This window comes from Alligator sinensis, unplaced genomic scaffold, assembly GCF_000455745.1.
Source record: "Alligator sinensis unplaced genomic scaffold, ASM45574v1 scaffold1289_1, whole genome shotgun sequence".
In the NCBI taxonomy this organism is placed as follows: Eukaryota; Metazoa; Chordata; order Crocodylia; family Alligatoridae; genus Alligator; species Alligator sinensis.
Window position 1 is genome coordinate 150,979 of NW_005843360.1, and position 11,315 is coordinate 162,293.

An 11,315-nucleotide genomic window follows, 5' to 3' on the forward strand; every position below is an offset into this window, starting at 1 on the left:
TATGGCCTACTGGTGAGACAGGAGCAACACAAGACTATTAGCATCCCTGTTATTTACTCAGTCCCATGGGGAAGAGACTTTTGGAGCAAGTGAGACGGGTTTGGTGTCTCCCTATATCAATAGATAAGCACCATCCTGACGTTTCCTTTCGTGGTCGGCATTATGCCAGGAAATATTATTTTATATCAGGGCTCTTCAGTTCGTGGTCCCACAGGCCCCATGAAGGCCAAGAGGTGTTAGCATATGGCTTATGGGCCCACGCCGCCTGTGTAGCCCATGTGGGGGGGACAGGGGGAATGGACCTGGGAGCCTGGCTCTACAGCATATGTCATATACAGTGTACCACCCCTCGCTGCACTGAAGTTGGACAGCCCTGATTTATATCATTTTGCTAACACATATTTGCACTGAAGCACTTTCCTTCCCTTATGTTGCCTTATCTTGACTTCACCTCTCCTTTTGGGGCCCCCACCTTTGATTGGTTTAATAATTACCTACTTTCCTACCATTGATATTTGCATCAATTAGTTACCATGTTACTGCTTTTGAATATTCATAGCTATCAATTCCACTTTTTCCTGCAAAATACCACCTAAAATTCTTGTTTTTTCCATCACAACCACTTCCTAAACATCTGTTTATGGCTCTTCTTTTTCTTTCTTCTTTTTTTCCCCTCTCAACTGCTCCAATATGCTTGCTTTCCCACTTAAAGTCTTCTGACTCTGAGTCACCCATCTAGCCTCTTTGTCAAGTTACTCCAAGGTGAGCTTTCCCTAATACAGACCCTGAGCCCTCTGGCTCACTTCTTGCGTTTTACAAGAGAGGCTATAAAAATTATTCTTAATTCCAAATGTGTGTGTGTGTTGGGGGAGGGGGTTATTACCCCTTTTTAAAAACTCGCATCACTGTGTTCTTGTTTGTCTTACTTTCCCTCTGCCCCTCTATCCTGTTTTTGTTTTTCAGTTTTGGGGGCGGGGGGGTCATTTCGGCATCTGTAAGGGATATTGAGAAAATTATGTTTCAGATATTGTTCCTTATTTCCAAAGCTTTCAGAGGTGAAAGGCGAACCTTACCTAACATATGTTGCTATTTAGTACAGTTGAAAGAAGTAGTCAAACCCATGTTCAGTAGACAAAGTCATGTTCTAATCCACAACTACAGAACTGGCTCCTATTTTGGCTTGGAAGACTCCCTGCAGACTACAGTGCTACAGTAGCTTCTTCACCCTTCCCACTCAGCAACAAATTAAAACAAAAACTAGCCATTTTGGGGTAAGGGAACCAGTGTTTTCTAGGATCTTGCAACTTTTAAGCTTTGTAGACTAACTACAGGGATATGCAACTGGTATATGCCTAGACAATAACATCACAGTGCTAAAAGCATATTATCAGCATGTTTCTGATACAGACCCCTAGTTGTCCCTTTTTTTGCAATAGGAGAACAAAGTCAGGTGGACTTCACTAAAGGGATACAGAAGGGGGAGCAGGGTAAGTCTGTGGCATTACCCTCTACTTTCAGTGAAGCGTGGCACACTTTCAGGATCAGGCCCTGTTGCAGGAAGGAGGTAGGTGGTGCAGAAGAAACAACCTTCACTTTGTTGTTTGGTTTTGAAGTGTCAGAGACTCTTTATTATACAAGCAGCTGCAGGGGAGGACACTGAGCCCCCCCACAGACAGTTAAAGCAAGCTTTTTATATGTTTCAATTCAGGTCACATGACGCAAGATATAACAAGTCAAACAGAAAACTGGTTTGAACCAGAAAGCTGCAAGAGGGCATAGATGTGGTTTGATCTATTGACCTCATAGGCCTACTCAGAGTTACGGAAAATTTTTACAATGCACTTCTTAAACAGAAATTAAGGCCTGGGGTTCTCTTTTTCCACAGTGGAGATGGGGCTGGAAGCTAAATTGCTGACTATGATGACTCCTTTAATCTCTGGAAGACCCTCATACATAAGGTATCGACTCTACAATGTTTTATCTGGTGAATCCTACAGGAGTGAGGGATGCTTAAGAGGCATGGCCACCAGCTCCTTCATGGCAAAGCGCAGCTGTGTTTCTGTCATAAAATTATTCCTGTGCTCTTGTATCACAGACATACAGTGATCGTTAAAGAGGAGACAAGATTTTTGTGTACAGTGATTAAAATGCTGACATTTCTGATTTGCACTGGCAATATGAACTGCTACTGCCATCTAAGAACAGCACCATAGGGCAAATTTTTAAGAACACGAGACTCAGGAAAGAAAAGCTGCTTGTGTTATTGAGATAAGACTGGTATTTATATTATTGTCACAAACCAAGCCTTTGGAGACAATAATCTTTCCATGCTCAGCTTCTGGCCCCCTCCCCCACCCTTTCATTCCATGCCCCTTTTTGTATAATAGTATCATGGGCATCTCTCTGAAAAGACATGGGCACATTTACAAAATGACCTCCATGGGCCCACAGAACAAGGTAGCTGTGTTACATTTATCTGGCATGTTAATTACAGAATACGCTGCTGACAACTAATCGGTCCTTGAACAGGAACATTTCATTTAGAAGTCTGGATTTCTGATTCAATTATTTTCTCTCTACCAACTCTAACTTTTCTGCAGAAACTAGGAGCTGTTGAGACTGGTTATGCATCTGTTTGGCTACACCACTGAAGGCTGCATAAGCTATACTTACCAGGGAACATAATTACTAATTAATATTGAATTTTAAATTCATAATTAATAGCTTTAAACATGCTAATTCTGAAATGAACTTTTCCTCAATGAACTCCACAGGGTGCATTTAAATAATGGTGTAACGCTGTATAAGATTGCCTGCTTCCCTCTCCCCATCAATTTTAAATTATACTTTAGATTCCTGTTCTTCTGAAATGGGTGGGATGAATAAATGGAGATGCAATTTTCCAGAATATAAACTAGCAAGTGAGCAACTTTACATTTTCACTCAGCAACCTCACTGATCCTGACATCTGGAAAGTGTTGAGTGGAATAAGGAGTAGAACATATGTAAAAATACACATTTGATCAGATATTGCATATGCTACACCCTGAAAATATTTGTTCTTTTTTTTTTTTACGTTTATCTGTGGAGCACGGCTTGGAGAACCTTCCAAAGGCAATTTCTGTGGAGGACTGTTTCTACTTTCTAGCATCTGAATGTGGACAAGGATGACCAGATGGTCTCTTTCCTTAGATTGTAAGGTGTTTGGGAAAGGAACCTTCTTTATGGTCCATATTTGTACATTATCCAGTACAGTGTAATGGGGGATTATAACTGGGGAGTCTTGGCATTAATATAATACAAAGAATAGTTCCCCTCAGGCCTTGGTGGCTTAGAGGGGATTTCAAGCATCCCATATAGCACATTTCCGTTGTCTCCCTAGTAGCGAGCCTGCACCTATCATACATAAGGATTTGGAATGCAGCCTGGTCTCATGCAAGGTGTGGCCTTTGCCTTAGCTTCTGCTATGCCTAAACTTCCCAGGGTCCCTTCTTAGCACCTGATGGAGTAAGCTGCTGCCTATGAAAGCTTACACATCTCTGGCTTTAGTTAGTCTAGAAGGTGCAAATCTCCCCTGCCTTCTGCCTGACTTCAGACTAATATGGCTAACTACCTCCACTAACCTCTTTCTTCTCAGGAAACAGCATGTCTAAGCCTCTAAGCAGTCTTTTACCACATGAAACTTTTCCCCTTCTCCATTGTCCTTCCACCATCTGTTTCCCCATAGCAAGCAAACAAGGGAAGTAAAAGCAAATCCCTTGTAGGCCCTTTGCCAGGGCCGACTCAACAGCCATCCACTTGTAATTCTCTTCAGGCCTCAGTCAGGCTGAATGTTCTTATACCCTGGCAACCCTTCCAGCCCTTCTCACTGTCACAGCTCCAGCTACCACAATGTCCCTTGATCTGACCAGCATCTTTCTATTCTGGGCCAGAACTTGGAATAGGAATGGGCAGAACGTAGGTTTATCCTTAAAGGATACAGCACACTGTTACACACCCTACTGAGTTGAAGTATATTTGTAAATGCCTGCTAGTGCAACCTGAACCTGGGTTTATAAACCTGGGTTTAGAGAGGACTGCAGGCAGTGTTGGAACATGGAAGAATTAGAATGGAGGAACTAGATGCCGTATGTCTGTAGTGGGATGTGTGAATCAATTGATCCAAGTGGCCTGCATAGGTAGTGGCAGGTAGTGGCATTGGCAAAGGGTATGGAATAGGCCATTTCAGCCACAAACGTTAGGCTGGGCAGCAGTACTACAGCTCTGACCAGAACAACAGACACACTAATAATGACTGCTACCCTGTACAGTACCAGGAAGCACAGTCTTTCTGATGAGGGCACCCATACTAGTGTGGTCTCAGAGCTCAGCATCTGGTTCTGTTGAGGACCAACACTTACCCCTGGCATCCCTTTACCTTCACTTTCAACCTGTGCAGCTTGGCTTGTGTGTGTATCATCTTCCTGCCTCCCACTTCTCCTGTGCTCTGGACCCCAGTTCCTCTTCCCAGATCTTCCACTGCCATCCTTGTCTATCAACTCAGTGTACCCTTTACCCCAAGCATAGGCAGATTAACTCGTGGGCCAGCAGGACCCCTGCCAATCGGGAGCCCCCAGATGTCTGGGAGCCCCCTCCCTGCAGTGCCTGGGCCCAGTGTTACCAGGTGTAGGATAATTCTTGTATCAAAATAAATGCTTCAACTTTGATCCAGTTCTCACTCACTCACTGGCAAGTTACAGTGAGCAATATAAAGTATTAAGAAGAAGACTTATTATGTACTTATTTGCCTACTTATTTGCACATGTATTTACTTACTAGCAAGTTGCCTGTCATGAATGATGGGGGGGAGGAGGTAGGCGGGGACGGAGTGCCACCACCCAGCACCTCATGGTGCCACTGCTCTGCATCCAGCCCTGTGTTGCCTCCCATCTCCAGCCCCATGCACCTCCCCCGCCCTCCGCTGCACTGGCTGCTCTACTCCACGCTGCCGCCAGCTCCCAGGAACAGGGTGGGAGGGGAGTTTGCACGCGGCAGTGGCTATCGACACCCAGCAGCACACAACATGCCCCACCTCCCCTCCCCTCCCCATCACCTCCCCCTCTCTGCCAGCTGTGGTCAGGGCCGGGTGGTGGCAGCGGTGGGTGGGGGCACTGCCACCAGAATCCCCGCCTTCCCTTTCCTGCTCCCCTCCCTCTCTCCCTCCCTTCCTCCCCTCTTCCCTGCTGCCTCCCCCTCCCTGCTGGCTGTTGTGGGGGCGGGTGCAGCGGATCCCTTGCCGTTTCTGTCTGTAATGCTCTGGGCCCTCGCAATCAATTGGTGTATGGCCTGTCGGCAGTGCATGCACAGTTGGCCTGGAGCATTACAGACAGACAGACTAAGGTTTTTATTATATTAAAAATTTTTCAGTGTACAATAGGTTTTCAACAAATATGATAACTTTGAGTGTCAAATATAATAACTTCATATTTAAGACCTGGCAATGCTTCCCCCGGGGGAGGCTGGGTGGACCCGGCCAGGCTGGGGGTGGGGTGGCACATGCCCAGCCCCTCTCTCCCTGCCAGGGTCGGAGCTGAGCCCAGCAGGGTGAAGGCAGATGCAGGCCACCTGTGGACTGTCAGCTGCGGGCTTAGGGCTCTCCTCACTGCTGCCTTTGTCCCAGGGGTCCCACACATCGTATTTGAAGCTCAAAATTATCATATTCACTGAAAAACTATTGTACACTGAAAAATATGCAAATAGCCATGCAAATAAGCATGCAAATTAGTTGTCTTCTTATTTACTTTGTATTGCTCACTGTAACTCTGAGTGAGTGAGAACTGGGTCAAAGGTGAAGCGTTCATAAAAAAGTACTGCGAGCAAGACCAAAAGTTGCTTAAAATTTCCTTAGAATGACTTGGTTATGCTGTATCAATTAGTTGCCTAAAAAATGATCATATGCTATATTTTGAACATCTTTACTATTATTGATGGTATGTTGTGTAAAGGTTGAAATTGTTGTATAAATACAATAATTATGCTATACCTGGCAACACTGCCTGTGGGGCATAGAGGCCTGCCCTGCCCTTGGCAGTGGCAGCGCCAGGAGGGCAAAGGGCCCCTTCCCCTGCTGGAGTCCAGCTCTCACAGGGGAGGGGGCCTTCCATTTTCTCTTTGCCCAGGGCCCCAATACATCTGACTCCAAGTCTACCTGTTCATTGTCAAGGGTGCCTGTCTACCTCTCCTCTTCATGCAGCCTTTCCTTAGACTCTACACATGCATAGGCAGTATTCCCCTGAATCTTTGCAGTCCTTGAATGTATCACGTCCACTCTGCCCCCAGATACAGAATGTGCCCCCAGCCCTTGATGAATACCTGATGTTATCCTGTAGCTGTTCTTCACCCAAGTCAATAAACCCATGTGTAACATCCCTGTTATGTCAGCTTTCTGTTACAAATACCATTTTGTTCGAGCCCCACTCTGAAGAGTGGCTCTGACAACTCTACCAGTCTGTCATTTTGTAGTGTACTCCTCTGATGTGTAGGGTGTGTAGGATTTGTTGAAAGCAAGGGGTGTGGAAGGAAAGGAGAGTCAACAGTAACATGTTTGTGACCAAAGAGCAGTGTCAGGCAAGAAAATCTAGGTTTTTCTAGGTGCCAGGAGAAGGAAGGGATGTAAATTAAAAGGCTAAAATGATGCTGACCCTTTCAGAGAAAAAGCATGCTTTTATCCCTCCCTGTTGGTTTCTATGGAATCTGTTGCCTTCCTGCAACTTTTCTGTTCTTGGCTTGTAGGCAAATTTCTCTACAGAGCTACTTATTAAAGAAGATTTTATTTTTCCTCTCCCCGACTGCTTTTCTCCATGCCTTTTTAGGCTTCAGTTGTTCCTGGCCATGCAGGCTCTCTTGGAGTCCTTAACTGTGCTGGCTGTTTTCTGTTCAGCCCCAGAACATTAGGCCACTCCAACGCTTGGGGCAAAGGCAATAAACACTGCCTCTCCAGAAAAGAATCTGTTACTCTTCCTTTCTTCCTTTTCATTTTCTCTGATGAAATCCAGCCAGTTTTCATAGTGTGTCATTTTGTTGTGCAGGAGTATGGATAGTTACAGTAGTACCTGCTCATGGGAACGATTGGTCAGAAAGTAGATTATCCATCTCGTGAAAAAAATTCAAGATTTTGACCCCTTTCTTTTACCCAAATTGAAATGAAAAGATGTGTGTGTGTGTGTGTATGATTCTGAAAAATGACCACTCAAGTTAAAATATTTCATTGAAAAATATTTTTATATTAAAAGTATGAAGGCACTTTAAAATAAAAAGTTATTTTTGTTCTAAAATGTTAGTGTGTTGCTTTCACTTTTTCTAAATTAAATTTTGTTCAGAATGATAGGATTTTCTGAAAAATTTCTCCTGAATGAAAATGGCATTTTCTGACAGAAAACTGTTTTAACAAATGCTTTTCAACCAACTGTACTTATTAGCGTTTTTCTGTGATGGCTCAGAAGTGACACAAACTTAACACTGCTTCACATAGTGAAAGCTACAATGTTAACCTGAAAATGTTTTCTATTTCAAGGGCGGCACATGGAAAATCAACTACTGGCACTAGAATAATGTGGAAAGCCAATGCTAACTAAGATTAAGTGATGCGTGCAATAGCAGACATATCTGCCAGTATCCTAACCATAAAAACTTAAACACAGAAAAGCCTGAGCAAAGAGGACCAAGGTCATGAGAGAGAGCAGTGAAATCCCTGAGGCATGTGAATTTTCAGCTACTGTGGTTACCAAAGAAAAGAGAATGGCTGAGTTTATTCAATATGGGCATATACTTTGAATTTAATTCTGCAAGATGGCACACTGAATAGAAATTACCATAAACTTACTAAATTAACTACTAGGGCTTATCTATTTTATGGCTAAACAGAGAGAAAGATTCATAGAAAGGCCACTGGGTGGTGACACTAAACTATGTATTTGAACATGTGCATTTGGCTGTCTCTTACAAGTTGCCCTGATTTGTATAATAGCACAGAGCTTACTGGGAGCTGCAAAACCTGCCTGTGAAAATAGGTATTCAGGCAGTTAGTTTGTGCTGATCTCCGTGCTGCCTGTACCTGAGTTAAAGTTGGTTCCTGTATATCTGTGCAACCTGCAGTCAATGCAGTGTTGTCATATAAACTGGCTAAGGCAACAACTCCACCTCAATCTGTTACATAAAACTGTAAAAGCAAGCATGAGTTCAAGACAGACAGCTTTGTATGAATTGGATTATGTAAGTGAAATGGTCTAAGGTAAGGTATTTTCAACCCCACTGGTACTGTCACCAATCCACATTCTCATGAGTTGAAAGATTCTACAGATAGAAGGAAATGTTTATGGATGGGTTAATTATAATAGGATCAGGTCTCCCCTTCTACCTGGGGGTGTTGGTTCTAGCCGTGTTGGTCTGTGACGGGTTTGTTCAGGACGGAGCCATGGGCCTCTAGGGCTAGACTCATACTTATTCCTCCAGCCCAGGAAGGGAGGATAGTGCCTGGAAAGTAGGAGCTCAGATAGGGGTTTGTGGTGCTAGTGGAAGCCTGGAGCTCAAGTTATGAAAAGCCAGAGCACAGGCCACTTCCTCTGGGAGCTTGTGCCACTGGTCATTCCCCAACATGGTTAAATTCCCCTATTATTTCTCTCTTTCTCTCTCTTTTCACTGGAGGCTTTGGCTTTCAGTGGTAGGCAGTGATTCTTGCTCTGTCTGTGACCATCAAGTTGAACAGTAAATACAAACCTGAGCTTGTTTCTTCCTGAAGGGAGTTAGACTGGAGCCAAGCATCTGCTTCTTACATTCACCTGGGGGCAGGACTTCTTTAGGTCTCCTGGGGGTGGTAAGCCCCTGTTGACAACCTGCACTGTGCTCCCTGCCCTATCTGCTGCTCTGCTTGCTGCTCCCTGCCTTGTGTTCCCTGCTTGATCTTCTCTTCTGTTTTCTGCTCCCTGCCCTACCTGCCACTGTGCTCCCTGTCCCCTCTGATCTCCCACCTTGCAGCCCCAAAGGCTGCTGTGCTTGTGGCACCCCTGAGCTTTGAGGCAGTGACACCCTGTTAGCCCTACTGACCTGCTTGTTCCTCAGGTGATGAGCTAGCTCACTGGACAGCCTCTGAAAAGAGCAGAGATGGGGGGAGGATCAGACCACAGGCAGGGACCATTTGATGCGTGTCAGTGCTTTTGAGGGCCATAAAACATGCGCTGTTTCCTGTACGTGCTGCCTTTCTGATTCAGACTAAAGAGCCTCCTCCTGAAGGTGCAACAGCCTTGATCAGGCCACATCCACTACTGTAGAATGGGGTAGGCAAGCAAGGCGCATGTCCCTGGTAATGCCTAAGGGGAGGAGTCAGAAGTAGGGGCAAGGGTGACTCACCCCAGGCCCACACCCTACCTTGCTGCTTTCTGCCCTATGACCCCTGCCCAAAACTCCCTGTCCCATCTGTTGCACTGCTCTGCTCTCTGCTTTTTGCCCTGTACTTCTGTTCCATTATCTGTTCTGTTTTTTGCACCATGCTCTGTGCTCCCTACTTAAGATGTGCATCCCAATTTTGGAAGGCTAAATTTCTTGAGAGAAGGTGGGAGTGGTATGCAAAGAACCACAGCAGGATCCTGGACTGTCTGGCCCAGAAGTTCTCCAATCCTATGTTCCTCGAATGCAGTAGGAGAGACATTCCACCAGAGCCAAGGAGGCAAGAATGGCAGTTGTGGGTGAATCTTAACTAATGAACTGGTCAGAAGAGGAGGGGCTTTACCATGTCCCCAGAGTATTAATATCCTACAGAGAGACATCAGCATCGACAGATCACTTCCAGGGAAGCAATTCTCTTAATTGATTCAGAACTTGGGAAGCCTTATGGGGGCAGTGGGTTGAGTTTTGGGTTGAGTCTACACGTAGCAAGATATGGACACATTGGAAAAAGTTGAGTAGAAAGTGGCAAAACTGCTTAGGGGCCTGAGAAGCAAGATTGATGAGAATAGGCTGAAAGAGCTGGGGCAATTAAGTCAAGAGAAGAGAAGACTGAGGGAGATTAGATCTCAGTCCTCCAGGCCCTGAAGAGTTATTAGAGAGAGGATGGAGATAGGACATGACTATGAGCCCCAGTCTCCAGCTGTAGTAGAGGAGATTGAGGTTGGTGATGAGGAGGGAATTTCGAACATGCAGAATGCATGGAGTTTCCACACAGATCCAGTGGCCCATTCATTGCAGAGAGGACTTCTCAGGTGATGAAGAGCCTGCCTGTGGGGGAACCAGAGCCCACAGACAGCTGCTGGAAGTGTGGGAATTGTACCATTCCTTGCCATGGACGGGGAGCTTGCTAATGACTGAGTGGCTCACACTTCTGCCTCCTAACTACTCCTCCCTGAAGGTTCATGTGGCACTTCCACCACCATGGACCAGGTTGAATTCTCAGTCTGGGAAGGCAGGTTTTGATTCCCCACCCCACGCTCCACAGGCCCCTGTGAAGCAGAATTGCATGGAGCCCTCCCGCTTGTCACCAGGGTGAGCTTTCCTTGCCCTCTCTGGGCAGGTATTTCCAGCAACAAAGTTGGGCACTTGCTTTCCATCTCACCCGCTTTGTTCCTCTTTGGTCCCAAGTGCTCTTGCAGCAAAGAACCACAAAAAAGCAAGTTTTGCAACTGACACCTTGTGTTGGCTTAGAAATGGTATTTAAAGGTTTGCTTTTGGAAATTGGCTTATAGGTAATATATATTACCTACATAACCCAGACCTCTGGAGAGCCAGCAGCACTGGGGACCCCAAACCCCCCCAGACCTGGGTGCCAGGGGACCCTGAGACCCCAAGAGAGCTACCAGCATGGAGAACCCTGAGACCTCCCCCGGTCCCTGGGACCCTTCAGAGCCAGCAGCATCGAGAACCCCGAGATCCTCACAGAGCCGGGTGTGGGGGACTCAGACCACCGCAGAGCCAGCAGCATTGTGGATCCTGAGACCCGCCCTGCACACACCCCTGGGTGCCATGGACCCTGAAACCCACCCCCAGAGCCGGATGCCTTGGGATCCCAAGATGTCACCAAATCTGGCAGCAGTGGGGACCCCAACACCCCCCAATCCTGGATGCAGGGGGACCCCAAGACCCCCCCTGCAGACCCAGGTGAAGGGGGACCCCGAGACCCAATCAAAGCCAGCATCAGGGGGCACCTGAGACCCCATCCCAGAGGCAGGTGCAGGGGGACCCTGAGACCACCCCAGTCCTGGGTACAGGGGGGGGACCCCAAGACACCACCAGGTGCAGGGGGACCCAGAGAGCTGGCAGCATCAGCACCCCCTGAGACCCCCCCCCCC